The sequence below is a fragment of the Mobula birostris genome, chromosome 5, assembly GCF_030028105.1.
Source record: "Mobula birostris isolate sMobBir1 chromosome 5, sMobBir1.hap1, whole genome shotgun sequence".
NCBI classification, from domain to species: domain Eukaryota; kingdom Metazoa; phylum Chordata; class Chondrichthyes; order Myliobatiformes; family Myliobatidae; genus Mobula; species Mobula birostris.
The window spans coordinates 165,201,499-165,219,900 of record NC_092374.1 but is presented as its reverse complement, the minus strand read 5'-3'; positions in this window follow the sequence as shown (position 1 = coordinate 165,219,900).

Genomic DNA, 18,402 nt, shown 5'->3' with positions numbered 1-18,402 from the left:
GGAGGTTCATGGCAGGGAGAGTTTCTCCCTTCTGCTGCCTGTGTGAGATGATGAGGCTATCAGGACTTTGAGACTTTTTTTTACTGTGCCCATGGTCTGTTCTTTATCAAGTTATGGTATTGTTTTACACTGTTGTAACTATAAGTTATAATTATGTGGTTTTGTCAGTTTTAGTCTTGATTTGTCCTGTGTTTTCTTGTGATATCATTCTGGAGGAACATTGTATCATTTTTTAATGCATGCATTTCTAAATGACAACAAACGAGAGGACTGACTGTCCTCATAATCTAATCTAATCTAATCTAAACTACATACATATGTCACCAAATGCTACTCTGAGATTCATTTTCTTGTGGGCATTCACAGTATATATAAAGAAGCAGGATAGAATCAATGAAAAAATACACACAACAGAGACAGGCAAACAACCAATGTGCAAAAGACAACAAACTGCACAAATACAAAATAATAATAATAATAATAAATAAGCAATAAACATCAAGAACATGAGTTGTAATGTCCTTAAGATTGAGTCCATAGATCGTGGAATCAGTTTAGTGTTGGGGTGAGTGAAGTTATCCCCTTTGGATCAAGAGCCTTATGGCTGAAGGGTAATAACTGCTCTTGAGCCTGGAGGTGTGGGACTTGAGGCTCCTTCACCTCCTTCCTCATGGCACCAGTGAGAAGGGAGCATGTCTGGGATGGTTTGGGTCCTTAATGATGGATGCTGCTTTTCTGCAACAGCACTCCTTGTAAATCTGCTCAATGGTAGGAAGTGTTTTTCCTGTGATGGACAGGGCTGTATTCATTACTTTTTGGAGATTTTCCATTCAAGGGTGTTGGTGTCCCATACCAGGACATGATGTAACCTGTCTGTACACTTTATTATTTATTTATTAATCGAGATAAAGCACCATGTATGCCCTTTTGGCCCTTCAAGCCGTGGCACTCAGCAATACCCCAATTTAATCCTGGCCTAACCACGAGACAATTTACAGTAAGCAGTTAACCGACCAGCTGGTACATCTTTGGACTGTGGGAGGAAACTGGACCATCCAGAGGAAACACACACAGTCACGAGGAGAACTCCTTACAGGCAGTGGTGGGAATTGAACCTAAGTCACCTGTACGGTAAAGTGATGAAATGGTTGTTGTCTTGCATCTAGTGTGGTAGTGTAGAGGGCAGTGCTTGCCGCTCCCACTTTCAGATTCCTCCGGTGGCTAGCAGTCTTGCAAAAAGGAGAGCTGAATGTGTAAGCCTCTCCCTGCCAGTACATAGCCTCTCAAACAGCAAACCTCATGTAGTGTCTCTTCGCTGACGACACACGGAATCTAAACTCCTTTCAGACGCAGGCTGAACTACAGAGGATGGGGAGAAGGTCTGACCCCTGCACACATAGCATTAAGACCCACCTGCATGTGGACACACTGTTTTGCCCATGAACTAGATCCCTGGCTATGGGTAAATAGCCCCACTACTTTGTGGGCAGCCTCGGGGGAGACAAAGCCTATGGGAGTAAACCCAGGCAGCAAATCCAGAGTGGAGCCCCTACGGTGGCAGGATATCAGTGAACATCCTACTGGCAGTTCCTGCAGCCAAGCTGGTGTCAAACGTATTGCTTCATGAGCTTTCCTTTGGACTACACTAGTGAGACCGCGAGGGGGATCTTGACGACTGGGCATCTCAGGATCTCCATACCGTCCGCCAGGCTTGTGATGATGATCGTCGTCACCCATTGTCCTTTGAGACAGATGGATGCCAACCAACCACTTCGGGGTTATGAGCCCAGCATGCTTCTGCTGCACCACTCCACTGCTGTATATCTCCATCGCGGAACTATTCAAGTTTGCCAAAGTTTTAGATGACATGCCAAATCTGTGCAAACTTCTAAGAAAGTGGAGTGGCTGCTGTGCATTCTTTGTAATGGCACTTAAGAGCTGTATTCTGGACAGATCCTCAGAAATGATAATACCAAGGATTTAAGGTTGCTGACCATCTGAACCTATGACCTCCTGATGAAGACTGGTTCATGGACTCCAGTTTCCTCCTGAAGTCAATAATAATCTCTTTGGTCTTGCTGACATTGAGCGAGAGTGTGCTGTTGTGGCACCATTCAGCCAGATTTTTAATTGCCCTTCTACATGCTGATTCATCACATAGTCATAGTCATACTTTATTGATCCCGGGGAAATTGGTTTTCATTACAGTTGCACCATAAATAATAAATAGTAATAAAACCATAAATAGTTAAATAGTAATATGTAAATTTTATTTCACCGCATTTTATTTGGCCCACAACAGACTTAAGTACGCATGCCATTGTTATTGCACCTTACCTCCAAGTCTTGAGTATAAAGTGAGTAGAGCAGGGGAATAAGCACACAGCCTTGTGCTTCCCCTGTGCTGATGGTGATTGTGGAAGGGATGTTGTTGTCAATCTGAACTGACTGGAGTCTGCAAGTGTGGAAATCATGGATCCAGATGCACAAGGAGGTATTGAGGTCTAGGTCTTGGAGTTTATTGATTAGTTTTGAGGGGATGATACTGTTGAATGCAGAGCTGTGGTTATCGAAGAGCATCCTGATGTATGCATCTTCGCTCCCCAGATGTTACAGGCTTGAGTGAAGAGCCAAAGGAATGGCATCTGCTGTTGTCCTTTTGTGATGCTAGGCAAATCAGAGCAGTTCAAAGTCACTCCTCAGGCCAAGAGTTGATATGCTTCAACACTAAAGAACAAAACACTTCATCACAGTGGACATAAGTGCGCCTGGATGATAGTCATTGAGGCAGTTTACTACATTCTTCTTGGGTGCAGATATAATTGAAGCCTGCTTGAAGCTGATGGGTACTTCAGACTGCTGAAGCAAGAGGTTAAGGATATCAGTGAACACTCCAGCTGCTCATAGGTCTTCGGTACTCAGCCAGGTACTGCATCTGGGCCAGATGCTCCGTGTGGGGTCGTACTCCTGAAAGATGCTCTCACATTGACCCCAGAGCTTGAAATCACAGGGTCGTTGGTTGTTGTGGAAGTTCACGAAGGTACCTCCATGTTTTGTCAGTCAAAATGTGCATAAAACGCATTGAGCTTATCTGGGAGAAAATCCTGGTTATCAGCTATGTGGCTTGGTTTCACTTTGTTGGAGGTGGTAGCATTCAAGTCCTCCCGCAGCCATCAAACATGCTTCTGTGATTCAAGTTTGGTCCAGAATTGGTGCTTCGCGCGTGAGATGACTTTCCAGAGGTTGCATCTGAACCTTTTGTATTTTATATGGTCGCCAGACCTGAACATCACTGATCTGGCCCTCAGCAGATTGCAGATCTTTTGGTTCATCCAGGGCTTCTGTTTGGGGAAGATTCTAAACAATTTTGTGAGGAAACACTTGTCTACAACTATCTTTATAGAATCCATGACTAGTATGACATATTCATTCAGATCCTCTGATGAGTTCTTGAGCATGGCCCAGTCCACCAACTCAAAGCAATCCCCTGGCCACTTCTCTACCTCCCACAAGCACCTCTTCGTTGTCTTTATCTCTGGAGCCTTGCTCTTTAGCCTCTGCCCGTAAGCAAGCAGGAGGAGGACAGCCAGATGATCAGATTTCCTGAAATGGAGTCTAGGGATCAAAGTTAGGCACTCCTAATCATAGTATAACAATGGTTGAATGTGTTGGGATCCTTGGTGCTACAGTTGATGTGTTGATGGTAATTGGGCAGAGATTTCCTCAAACAAGCCTGACTGAAGTGCTCGATGAAGGGTCTTGGCCCGAAACATCAACTGTACCTCTTCCTAGAGATGCTGCCTGGCCTGCTGCATTCACCAGAAACTTTTTTGTGTGTTGCTTCAAGTACTCGGTAATGATTTGAAAGGGATTGGTGTTGGTTATTGTTAATCTCTACACTCAACACCTCAAGTTGTTGCTTTCACATTAGTCATTGGAAATATATAAATTGCTGTTGGATCATGAAAGAAAACTCCACAGGTAAGTAGAATAGATGACACATGATCATTAGAAGTTCCAGGTTAGTAGAATAAGAGTGTTACAAGTCCACTGCATGATAGAGGTGTATAAGAGTATAAAATGAATACACAGATTGGAGAATCAGCATCTTACTTCAATATGGCAATGGCCAATGCCAGAGAACATCCATTTAAGATGAGGGGAGGAGAGATGTCAGAGAATGACATTTTACACTAAGAGTGGTGAATGCCTGGAATGCACTGTCAGAGGTGGCGGACGCTGATACAATTGGGACATTTAAAATCTCAGATATTCACACGGTTGTCAGAAAAATGGAGGGTTATGGGCTGTGTAAGAGGGAAGGGTTAGACTGGTTGAGGTGTATGTTTATAAATGTCAGCACATCTTGAGCTGAAGTGCCCATGCTGTTCTTTGTTCAGAGACATTCTATCCTCTTCCCTCATGAGTATGGATGTTGTACCCTTCATTTCGGCTGCTATGGCCTGTCTGGTCATTCTTCACTCCCATCACACCTTAAGAGGACTTTGTCCTCTTCTTTCCAAGTCATGTATTCTTCCCCACTTGGTCAGTTTATTGGTTATGGTTATATTTACGAGTACAAATCTGCAATAATTTTGATTCAGGGCACAATACTGTAGAAATAAAGATTGGATGAATGTCCCAGTGTTTGTGAAAAGAGACAAACTCCTCGCCAAAGAAAGGTGTACTTAATCCAGTTTTAAATACATGTCTTACAATTTAATATTAGAAGATGCTGTCATATTTCACAGCACCAGGCAATCACTCCACAACTTATTTTAAAATTAACTACCATTTTTTCCCAAGATCTCAGTATTTCAACTGTTCATTAATTCTAATTGATTCACAAAGAACGTAGGAAGTTACAATGTGCTGCGGAATGGGAAGGTAGATGATAGTTTAACATGCTGTGCAAGTGCAAGTTGGTGTGAAGTTACAACCCACAGCCTCACAAGGCAGTGTTTAACAAATGTTCCTATGTTTCTGCTTTAAAGTCTCCTATAATGAGATTTATACAACAGCCCATTAGCATGATTGCGGAGTATGCCAGTTTTGAGAAGCCTTTTTTTTAACCTTCCTCCTTCTAACTTTTCTTCCCACCATCCCTTCTGATCTTCATCCTGTCTTCCCATTTCTATCCCCTTTCTCACTGACAGCCCTTCTGCACCCATTTTACCCCCCTCCTTCTGCCTCCTGGTTCCATCCATCCACTTCATACACAGGTACCCCCTTCTTCATCTGTTTTTATCTGCCATTCGCCTCTCCCCTAATGGTTTCCATTTTCGACTCCTTTACTTATCAGACTTCAGCTGCTGGATGTACTCCGACTTGAATATATCAATGACATAGCTATATTTATCCTCACACCCCACACCCCCCCCACACACACTTTGCTCCCTCTGGTGTAGCATATACAAAATGCTAGAGGAACTTAGCAAGTCAGGCAGCATCTATGGAAAGGAATAAAGAGTCAATGTTTTGGGCCAAGACCTGTCACTAGGATTAGAAAAAAAAGCAGAAGAAGCCAGAAAAAGAAAGTGGGGGAGGGGATGGAGTACAAGATAGGTGAAGCCATGTGAGGAGGAAGGTAAGTTGGTGGGGGAATGGGTGGTGAGAGGCTGGGAGGTGATAGCTGGAATAAAAGTAAAGGACTAAAGAAGAAAGAATCTAAAGAGAGGAGAATGGACCATGGAAGAAAGGGAAGGAGAAGGAGAACCAGCGGGAGGTGATAGGCGGGTAAAGTTAAGAGAAGAGGAGACAAGTGAGCCAGAATGGGGAATGGAAGAAGAGAGACAGGGGTCAGGGAGAAATTATTGATGTGAGAGAAATTGATGTTAATGCCATCAAGTTGGAGGCTATTCAACCAGAATATGAAAATGAATATGCGTACTTTAATAATAAACTTACTTTGAACTTTGATACTTTCATGATTATCTACTATATCTGGTGCTCCAGGTGTGACCTCTTCTACTTGATGTAGATTGGGGACCAGTTTATCACACATCTTCACTCCATCCACATCAAGCAGGATCTTCTGCTGTCCAACAATTTTAAGTCCAATCTCCATTCCCATTCTGACATCTCAATCCATAACCTCCTCTACTGCCAAGATGAGGTTACTCTCAGGCTGGAGGAACAACACCTCATATTATGATTGGGTAGTCTCCAACCAGTTGGCATGAACATTCATTTCTCTGAAATGCAATAATTTTTCCCTGCTTACCCTTCTCTCTTCTTATGTTCCCCATTCTGGCTCTCTTGTCACCTCCTCGCTTCTTCTAACTTACCTATCACTTCCCTTTCTGATTGAGTTCTTAACTTTTTCCACAAATCACAGCCCAGCTTCTCTCACCCACGTGGCTTCACCAATCACCTTGTAGCTTGTACTCCTTCTCCTCCCCCACCTTCTTCCCCTTTCTTTCTAATCCTGATGAAGGATCTCAGCTGGAAACATTGGCTATTTATTTCTTTCCATAGATACTGTCTGACCTGCTGAGTTCCTCCAGCATTTTGTGTGTGTTAGTTTAGATTTCCAGTTCTGCAGAAACTCTTGTGTTTATGATTTGCTCCATCTGTTATACACCCCTTTACCCTCTCACTCTTTGTTTGCCTCCATCAGTCATTCACCTGCACGATCTCTCAACTCCACCATAGCTCAGCTCTCCTGCATGTTTGTTGCCTCACACCCCTCCTCAGTCCATCAATCACCTCAGAATTCTTTTTCATTGCTCCCCTTCTCTTTATACAGGTTATCTCATATTTCCACTCTCCATTCTGATGCAGGAATTTGACCTGAAAAGCTGATAGTTCCTCTTCTGCCACAAATGTTACTCAACCATCGAGTTTTTCCAGAGACATGGTAGCTTGTTGCTCCAGATTTCAACATCTGTAGTCACCAGTGTCCCTTTAATAAATTGCTTCACCAAGACAGTTGTAAAACTTTGGAATTCTCTACTGCAAAGAGAGGAGATTCAATTATAGAATACATTTATTCAAGTCAAAGATTAAGCTAGGTAGATATCTGAGAAGCAGGACCTCCCGGATAGTAATTTCTGGATTGCTGCTTGTGCCACGCGCCAGTGAGAATCAAAACAGGATGATTTGGCAGATAAATGCATGGCTGAGAAGCTGGTGCAGGGGGCAGAGTTTCAGGTTCTTGGATAATTGAGATCTCTTCTGGGGGAGGTATGACCTGTTCAAAAGTGATGGGTTGCACCTGAACCCCAGGGGGACCAATATTCTCGTGGGCAGGTTTGTTGGGGAGGGTTTAAACTAAATTGGCAGAGGGATGGGAATTGGGGTGAAGGGACTCATGAAAGGATGGATGATTAAAAAAAGTAAAGATAGCGTGCAGTCGGATTGTCAGGAAGGGTAGGCAAGTGATGGGACTTAGTTGCAGCCAACAGGCTGAGTATCAAAACATTAGGGATGCAGAATCAGAAAGGATAGCAAATATGGTACTCAAGGTGTTGCATCTAAATGTATGTAGTGTAAGAAATAAGGTGGATGATCTTGTTGCAATATTACAGATTGCCAGGTATGATGTTGTGGCCATCACTGAATCATGGCTGAATGTCCAAGGTTAAATGTTATACCGGAGTGATAGGAAGCTAGGCACAGAGGGTGGTAAAGAATGGCATCAAATCAGTAGAAAGATGTGACATAGGATCACAAGATGTTGAATCCTTGTGGGTTGGTTAAGAAACTGAAAAGGACATTGATGGCAATTATATACATCAGTGGCTGTGAGGTGGACCACAGGTTACAACAGGAATTAGAAAAGCCGGGTCAAAAGGCCAATGTTATAGTAGTCACAGGAGATTTTAACATGCAGGTCGATTGGGAAAATCAGGTTGGTAATGGATCTCAAAAGAGTGAGTTTGTTGAATGCCTAAGCGATAGCTTTTTAGAGCAGTTTGTCGTTGAGCCTACTAGGGGATCAGCTGTACTGGATTGGGTGTTATGTAATGAACTGGAGGCGATTAGGGAGCTTAAGGTAAAATAACCCATAGGAACCAGTGATCACAATATGATTGTGTTCAATTTGAAATTTGATAGGGAGAAAGTAAAGTCTGATGTAGCAGTATTTCAGTGGAGTAAGGGAAATTACAGCGTTATGAGACAGGAGTTGGCCAAAGTAAATTGGAAGGAGGTGCCGGCAGGCATGTCAGCAGAGCAGTAATGGCAACACGCACAAAATGCTGGTGCAACACAGCAGGCCAGACAGAATCCATAGGAAGAAGCACGGTCGAGGTTTTGGGCCGAGACCCTTCGTCAGGACTAACTGAAAGAAGAGGTAGTAAGAGATTTGAAAGTGTGAGAGGGAGGGGGATCCGAAATGATAGAAGACAGGAGGGGGAGGGATGTAGCTAAGAGCTGGAAAGTTGATTGGCAAAAGGGATACCAAGGCCAGAGAAGAGAGAGGATCATGGGACGGGAGGCTTAGGGAGAAAGAAAGGGGGAGGGGAGCACCAGAGGAAGATGGAGAGAAGACAAGGAGTTATTGTGAGAGGGACAGAGAGAGAAAAAAGACAGAGAGGAAAAAAATAAATAGATAGATAGATAGATAAATAAATAAATAAGTGATGGGGTAAGAACAAGAGGAGGGGCATTAACAGAAGTTAGAGGTCAATGTTCATGCCATCAGGTTGGAGGCTACCCAGATGAAATATAAGGTGTTGTTCCTCCAACCTGAGTGTGGTTTCATCTTGACAGTAGAGGAGGCCATGGATAGACATATCAGAATGGGAATGGGATGTGGAATTAAAATGTGTGGCCACTGGGAGATCCTGCTTTCTCTGGTGGACAGAGCGTAGGTGTTCAGCAAGACGGTCTTGCATGCGTTTCTGGGAAAAATGAGGAAGGTGCAGGACATGTGCGTTCCAAAAATGAAGAAATACTCAGATGGTAAAATAGTACAACCTTGGCTGACAAGAGAAGTCAAAGCTATTGTAAAAGCAAAAGAAAGGGCATACAGCAAAGCAAAAAATAATGGGAACATAGAGGATTGGGAAGTTTTTAAAAACCTACAGAGAGCAACTAAAAAATCATTAGAAGGGAATAGATGAAATATGAAAACAAGCTAGCAAATAATATCAAAGTGGATAGTAGAAGTTTGTTCAAGTATGTTAAAAATAAAAGAGGAATGAGAGTGGATATAAAATGAGGCAGGAGAAATAATAACGGGGGATAAGGAGATGTCTGATGAACTAAATGAGCACTTTGCATCAGTCTTCACTGTGGAAGACTCTAGCAGTATGCCTGAAGTTGTAGTGTGTGAAGAAGGTGCTCAAAAAGCTGAAAGACCTAAAGGTACATAAGTCACCCAGACCAGAGAAACTGCAGCCTTGATTTCTGAACGAGGTAGCATTAGAGATTGTGATGGCATTAGAAATGATCCTTGAAAAATCATTGGACTCTGGCATGGTGCCAGAGGACTGGAAAATTGCAAACGTTATTCCACTTTTTAAAAAAAGAGGGAAGCAACAGAAAGGAAATTATAGACCAGTTAGCCTGACATCAGTGGATGGGAAGATGTTGGAGTCAATTGTTAAAGATGGGGTGATGGAGTACTTGGTGACAGAGGACAAGATAGGACAAACTCAGTATGGTTTCCTTCAGGGAAAATCCTACCAGACAAACCTGTTGGAATTCTTTGAGGAGATTACAAATTAGATAAATAAAGGGAATGCAGTGGATGTTGTATACAAGGGGTGATTGATAAGTTTGTGGCCTAAGGTAGAAGGGGTCAATTTTAGAAAACCTACTCATTTATTTTTCAACGTAGTCCCCTCCTACATTTACACCCTTAGCCCAGCGGTCGTGGAGCATACGGATCCTTCTTTATAGAATCTTGGACCTCCAGAAAGTGGTCCACAGCAGGGTTGATTGATAAGTTCCTGGCCTAAGGTAGAAGGAGATGAGTTATACAGCTCTCGTTACAGGCAAGTACAGTTCAACTCTTTGAGTGATTATGCAGAAAGCTTGAAGTTAATAACTCATCTCCTTCTACCTTAGGCCATGAACTTATCAATCACCTAAGCTGTGGACCACTTCTGGGTGTCCAAGATGCCGACTTCTACAAAGAAGAATCCGTATGCTCTGCGACCACTGGACTAAGTGTATAAATGCAGGAGGGGACTATGTTGAAAAATAAGTGTGCTAGGTTTTCTAAAATTGACTCTTTCTACCTTAGGCCACAAACTTATCAATCACCCTTGTATTTGGGTGTATTCGGAAGGTCTTTGACAAGGTGCCACACATACTTTATACTTTATTGTCGCCAAATAATTGATACTAGAACGTACAATCATCACAGCGATATTTGATTCTGCGCTTCCCGCTCCCTGGAGTACAAATCGATAGCAAATATTAAAAATTTAAATTATAAATCATAAACAGAAAATAGAAAGTAAGGTAGTGCAAAAAAAACTGAGAGACAGATCCGGATATTTGGAGGGTACGGACCAGATTCAGGTCAGGATCCGTTCAGCAGTCTTATCAAAGTTGGAAAGAAGCTGTTCCCAAATCTGGCCGCATGAGTCTTCAAGCTCCTGAGCCTTCTCCCGGAGGGAAGAGGGACGAAAAGCGTGTTGGCTGGGTGGGTCGTGTCCTTGATTATCCTGGCAGCACTGCTCCGACAGCATGCAGTGTCAAGTGAGTCCAAGGACGGAAGATTGGTTTGTGTGATGTGCTGGGCTGTGTTCATGATCTTCTGCAGCTTCTTCCAGTCTTAGACAGGACAACTTCTATACAAGGTTGTGATGCACCCCAGACGAATGCTTTCTATGGTGCAGCTATAAAAATTAGTGAGGATTTTAGGGAACAGGCCAAGTTTCTTTAGCTTTCTCAGGAAGTAAAGGCTCTGGTGGGCCTTCTTGGCAGTGAACTCTGCTTGGTTGGTCCAAGTCAGGTCATTTGTGATATTGACCCCGAGGAAATTAAAGCTTTTGACCTGTTCCACTTGCGCACCACCGATGTAAATGGGGCTGTGCGGTCCGCTACTCCTTCTGGAGTCAACAACCAATTCCTTTGTCTTGCTGACATTGAGGGATAGGTTATTGTCTTCGCACCATGCTACCAGGTTCTTAATTTCCTCTCTGTACTCAAACTCATCATTACCCGAGATATGGCCTACAATTGTGGTGTCATCAGCAAACTTATATATTGAGTTTGATGGAAACTTGGCCACACAATCATGGGTGTACAGTGAGTACAGCAGGGGGCTGAGTACACAGCCTTGTGGGGTACCGGTGCTCAGAGTGATTGCAGAGGAGAGCTTGTCCCGTATTTTTACAGCCTGGGTCCTGTCTGTGAGGAAGTTGAAGATCCAGCTGCAGATCTGAGTGCTAAGGCCCAGGTTCCGGAACTTAGGAATCAGTTTATTTGGAATGATGGTATTAAGGGCAGAACTGTAGTCAATGAAAAGGAGCCTTACGTATGCGTCTTTATTCTCCAGGTGTTTTAAGGAGGAATGTAAGGCCAGAGAGATGGCATCTGCCGTTGAACTGTTGCTCCGGTAGGCGAATTGCAAAGTGTCGAGGTTGACTAGTAGGCTGTGGTTGATGTGTGCCATAACCAATCTCTCGAAGCACTTCATAGCAATTGATGTCAGAGCCACAGGCTGCTTACCAGGTTAAGAGCCCAGGGTACTACAGGAAAGTTACTAACCTGGTTAGAGCTTTGGCTGATTAGTAGGAGGCAGCAAGTGGGAATAAAAGGATCCTTCCTAGTTGGCTGCCGGTGACTAGTGGTGATCCGCAGGGTTCGGTGTTCAGACCACTTCTTTTTATGCTGGATATCAATGATTTAGATGATGGAATAGATGGCTTTGTTGCCAAGTTTGCAGATGATACAGAGATTGGTGGAGGGGCAAGTAGTATTGAGGAAACAGGTAGGATGCAGAAGGAATTAGATAGATTAGGAGAATGGGCAAGAAAGTGGCAAAGGAAATACAATACAGGAAAATGCATGGTCATGCACTTTGGTAGTAGAAGTAAATGTGTGGAATATTTTCTAAACGGGAGAAAATCCAGGAATCTGAGATGCAGAGGTACTTGGGAGTCCTTGTGCAGACATTCTGAAGGTTAACTTGAGTCAGTGGTGAGGAAGGCAAATGCCATGTTAGCAATCATTTCAAGAGGTCTAGAATACAAGAGTAAGGATGTGATGCTGAGGCTTTATAAGGCACTGGTGAGGCCTCGCCTTGAACGGTTTTAGGCCTCTCAACTTAGAAAAGATGTGTTAGCATTGGAGAGGGTCCAGAGGAGGTTCACAAGGATGATTCCAGGAATGAATACGAGGAACATTTGATGGCTCTGAGTCTGTACTCACTGGAATTTGGGAGGATGAGGGGGAATCTCATTGAAACCATTCGAATGTTGAAAGACCTAGATAGAGTAGATGTGGAAAGGATGTTTCCCATGGTGTGAGAGTCCAGGACAAGAGGGCACAGACTCAGTAGAGAGGGGTGCCCTTTCAAAACAGAGACGCAGAGAAATTTCATTAGCTAAAGGGTGGTGAATTTGTGGAATTTGTTGCCGCATGCAGCTGTGGAGGCCAGGTTGTTGGGTGTATTTAAGGAGGAGATGAATAGGTTCTTGATTAGACATGGCATCAAAGGTTACGGGGAGAAGGCTGGGAACCGGGGTTGAGGAGGAGATAGAAAAAAAGGATCAGCCATGATTGAATGGCGGAGCAGACTCGATGGGCCCGACGGCAAAAATCTGCTGCTATGCCTTATGGACTTTTAGTCTTATGATAAGAGTGGCAAGGAAGAGGTGACATAGGATTGGAAGATGGAGGATCCTTGTGAGAAATGGCAAGGATAAAAAGACCTTGATGGGAGTTATATACAGGCCTCCAAACAGTAGGCAGTATGCGGGGTACATTTTAGAATGGTAGATAGAAAGGCATGTGAAAAGGACAATATTATGACAGTCATGAGAAAATCTGCAAATGCTGGAAATCCGAGCAACATACTCAAAATGCTGGAGGAACTCATCAGGCCAGGCAGGATCTATGGAAAAGAGTAAACAGTCAACACACACACAAATAGAGAGCTAGGCAACAAGCTGAGAAGCTGGACCTCCAGGGTGGTAATTTCTGGATTGTTACCCTTGCCATGCACCAGTGAGGGTAGAAACAAAATGATTTGGCAGATAAATGTGTAGCTGAGAAGCTGGTGCAGGGAGCAATGCTTCAGGTTCTTGGATCATTGGGATCTCTTCTGGAAGACTTATGACCTATACAAAAGGGATGGGTTGCACCTGAACTCGAGGGGTCTAATATTATAACGGACAGGTTTGTTAAAGCTGCTGAGGAGGGTTTAAACTAATTTGACTGGGGTGTGGGGGCAGGAGTGAAGGGACTCAGGATAGGACAGATGGTAAAAAAGCAAGGATATATGTGCAGTCAGACTGTCTTGATTTACTTTCAGTTGATTCTCTTAGAGGCAATGTGGCAAGCAAATGGTGGATGGATCTGCTATCAAGTTGTAGTTTACTCAGCAAATCACATACCCACAATGGTGATCATTTTTTTTTACCACGTACAAGCCAAATGTGGCTTCTTGGTTGTTGTATTTCACTGTTACAAATATCATTCCCATAGGAGTTATAGTATCTTTTCTCCAGTATAAGCTCATAGCCGGTATCTGCAGGCTTCAGTTCCATATCTTTAAAATGCCATTCAAACTCATTTTGTGGATTAACTGAAACAGCTGAGCCAGTGTCTAATTCCATTTTAATTACTTGATGTTTACTTCTGGTATAAACCATATTCCTCGCTGAATGTTCATTTTCACATTGTAAATTTCAAGACTACCCAATCCTGTGTTACTCTCATCATTTTCAGATTTTTCATCAATAGCATGCAGATTAGTGCTCTTTTTAAAGTGCATCTTGACTTTTTATCTTTTCCTCTTCCCTATGTTGTCCATTTATTTTTCTCTGCCTGACATGCTCTTCGTATGAGTCCTTCTTAGTTGCCTTTTAAATTTTGTCTTTAAACCTGCATTGGTCTGGTGTATGTGAGCCCTTGCCACAATGGTAACACAATTTGTTTGACCAGGCAGGCTTCTGCTTAGATGTTGAAATTTTGTTCATACTCACTTTCATTCCTGACCGCAATCAATTTTGTCTTTGCTATTTCCTTTGATACAGCAATTTCAACTGCTCTTTTAAATATAAGTAGTGCTTCAGTTAGGAGGCATTTTTGAATGCTTTCTTGTAAGATTCCACGAACTAAACAATCTCCTATTGCATCATTAATCTCATTACCAAACTAACAATGCTCAGACAACTTCTCCAATTCAGCCACATATGAACTCCCCTTCTGTTTGATCTACTTATGAAACCTTAAGCATTCTTCAATCAACAAAGGTTTTCATTGTAAATGTTCTTGCATTATTTTCATGATATTAGCAAAGCTTACTTTGGCTGGTTTGACGGGAGCAGTCGAGCTTTTAAGCAACACACATAAAAGTTGCTGGTGAACACAGCAGGCCAGGCAGCATCTCCAGGACATCTCGGCCCGAAACGTCGACTGTACCTCTTCCTAGAGACGCTCCCTGGCCTGCTGCATTCACCAGCAACTTTTCCGTGTGCGGCTTGAATTTCCGGCATCTGCGGATTTCCTCGTGTTTGCGTCAACTAAGCAAACTCTATGCCTTTAAACCCAATTCACTCAGCAAAACTGCCACTTGCTTCTCATTGGCTATTTCATTTGCTTCAAAGTACAGCTTAATTCTCTCAATATACAATATCAAGTTATCTCTTGCGCAATTGAATAGTCTATCTTTCTGATGTAGCCTGACATATCTACTTTTTTAATCTATGATCATTATCACCCAGTATTCACTGTTGATGAACCCATGAATTTGGCCATTTGCTGCCTCTTTTTATATATATATATATATCTCCCCCTCTCTCTCCCCCTCCCCCCCTCCCCTTCTCCCCCTCTCTTGCCTCTCTTCCCGCGCTCCCCCTTTTCAAACAGGCACATGTTGCAGTGCTTTTTTTTAAACTCAAATGTCTCACTGTGCTTCAACAGGTAGGTAGTCATCTCTGGTCTGTTTAAAACTTCCCTGGATTTGATGGAATGGCAGAGCTGGCAGAATGGGATAAATAAACAAACTGGTAGAGGATTTGCATTGGGTGCAAAAATTCTATTAAACACAAGAATAGAAATGGCCATTTAAAACTGAGGCATATTGGAAATTCCTCTTGCAAAGCAATGGAGTCATACAACAAAAAACAGACCCTTTGACCTAACTGGTCCATGCCAACCAAGATGCCCCATCCAAGCTAATCCCTTTTGTCAGTGTTTGGCTCATTATCTTCTGAACTTTTCCTATCCATATACCTGTCCAAAGGACTTTGAAACGTTGTCATTGTACCTGTCTCCGCCAGTTCCTCTGACAGCTCATTTCATATAGCTACTATCCTTTGTGTAGAAAAATTATCCCCCTAGTTTTTATTAAATCTTTCCCCTCTCACCTTAAACTTTACCCTCTTGACCCCAGGCAGTTTCGAATTGGCAATAACGTTTCTTCCACAATCTCCATCAATACAAATGCATCACAGGGCTGTGTACTTAGCCCACCGCTCTTCTCGCGTTATACTTATAACTGTGTGGCTAAGAACATCTCCAATGCAATATTCAAGTTTGCTGATGATACCACTGTCATGGGACGATTCAAAGGTGGTGATGAATCTATAAATAGGAGGGAGACTGAAAATGTAGCTGAGTAGTATCATAATGAATACCTCTCACTCAATATCAGTAAGACTAAGGAACTGATTATAGACTTCAGGAGAGGGAAACTAGAGGTCTATGAGACAGTCTTCATCAGAGGTGTAGAGGGTGAACAGCTTTAAATTCCTTGTTGTTACTATTTCAGAGGGCCTGTCCTGGGCCCAGTATGCAAGTGCAATTGTGAAGAAAACACAGCAGTGATTCTACTTCCTTAGAAGTTTGCGGAAATTTGGCATAACATCTAAAACTTCGACAAACTTCTATAGATGCGTAGTGGAGAATATCTTGTCTCGCTACATCATGACCTGGTATGGAAACGTTAATGCCTTTGAATGGATATTCCTACAAAAAGTAGTTTATTCAGCCTAGTACAACGCAGGAAAAGCCCTCGCACCATTGAGCACATCTACATGAAATGTTATCGTAAGAAATGTTATCATTGGAGATCGCCGCCACCCAGGTCATGTACTCTTCTCACTGCTGCCATCAGGTAGAAAGTAAAAGAGCCTCAGGACTCACACAACCAGGTTCAAGAACAGTTACTACCCCACAACCATCAGACTCTTGAACAAAGGGAGTAACTACAGTCAACTTCACTTGCCCCATTATTGAAATGTTCCCAAAACCAACAATCTCACTTTCAAAGACTCTTTATCTCACTATCAAATGTTCACATTATTTATTGCTATTTATTTATACTTGTATTTGCATCTTGTTGTCTTCTGCACTCTGGGGTTGATCGTTTATTGATCCTGATATACGTAGTTACTATTCTATAGGTTTGCTGAGTATGCCCACAAGAAAATGAATCTAGGGCTGTATATGGTGACATATATGTACTTTGATAATAATTTGAGCTCATAGGACTAGATGTTTCAATTCCTTTGATCAGCAGATCCTAACTGGGGTCATAGCAGAGAGATCTTGAGGTGGGGCTTGGTGGATGACAGGTGCTTCCCAGCGGTCATCAGCTGGGCAGACCCCTCTTAGATGTTTTGCCAATTTAAACCCACTACATCTGCAAAGGGTTCAACAGTGTGACCCAGCGTCCCAGGTGCATCCCGCTTCACATCTGGCCACTCAAGGGTCATCTTTGGGCCCAGCTGCTATCACTCCTCTTCATCCATAACCAGTGGCTGCTTCACTCAGCTGCCTCCGAGAGTTATTTTATAGCTTGCCGCTGGCCCTGGCCTCGGACACCCAATCCTTTCAGCAATCTGACCGTGGAAGTAACCTCAAGTCCTCTTCTGGAAAAAAATCTACACCTTCCATCCACACTGCTTTAAGCTTTGAACTTTGATTCCCCAACCCTGGGAAAAAAAGACTGAGTGCATTTCCCCTGTCTATGCCCAGATAGTGCAAAATCTCAGGAATTTTCTATCCCGGAGAGTTGTAGAGATTAGAATCATTTGATTCGACTAGATTTGCTTCACTTGTCACATATACATTGAAACATACAGTGAAATGCATCATCTGTGTGAAGTCAAATCAGTGAGGACTGTGACAAACATTTCGAATGTGGAGCACCCAGACGGAACCTACACAGACACAGGGAGAACGTCCAAACTCCTTACAGACCGTGGTGGGAAATGAATGCCAATTTAATAGCTGGTGGTATAAAGCATTGTGTTAACCATTACATTACCATGTTATTCAATTAATGCCCAATGTTTAAATGGCTTTCAGTGATGTTGTGATACGTTTTGAACTTCCATTAACTCAGGAATATTTGGTATGGAAAGAGGTTTTCCACCAAAATGTCTAAAAGTTTCTGTTAAATTGTCATATGCACAATTACCTGTACATGCAAATGCAATGAGAAACGTATTTGTAGCAGCGTCACAGGAACGCAGCATCACATACGCAGATTTCACAAGAAAAAAATATAAATCAAACATAAGTTATACAAGCTTTTTTACAAGGAAGTACACAATTAAACTTGCGTACACTGATTATATTTGTTTTCTTTATTCAGGAAAGACATGCTCCCTTGGCAAAGCATATGACCCATAATCTCTGACTAGGCAATTACAGTGCTTGCTTGGACATGTTTTAAATGCTGTCAGTGGAGATTTATATTTAATGAGCAAACATCAAGAGCTAAAAATACACTCTATCAATACTAAACTCTCTTCCTCAGAGTGCAGTGAAAGTAGAGCCTATGAATATTTCTAAATCAGAGCGAGATAGATTCCTGAGAAACAGCGTTTGAAATATGGTGGAGACACAGGAGACTGCAGATGCTGGAATCTAGGGCGAAGGAAACAGATGCTGGCTTAACTCGTAGAGTTGGAGAATATTGGCAATGCAGGGTCTCAATCCAAAACATAGACAATTTCTTTCCTACACTCCAACCCCCAGATGTTGGTTGACCAGCTGGGTTCCCCTTGCAATTTAGTTTTCTTTTTACTTGCAATTGCATTGCTGCTATCTCATAGTCCCAGTGACCCAGGTTCAACTCTGATCTCCAGTACTGTCTCCATGAAGTTTTCAAGCTCTCCCTACGACTGAGTGAGTTCCTTCCAGCTGCTCTATATTTCTCCCACATCCCAAAGCTTTGCTGGGAAGCCAACTGGCCATCGCAACTTACCCTCATAGTGGATGAATTGGAGGTTGGTAATTGCAAGGAGGGCCATTACTTGGCAC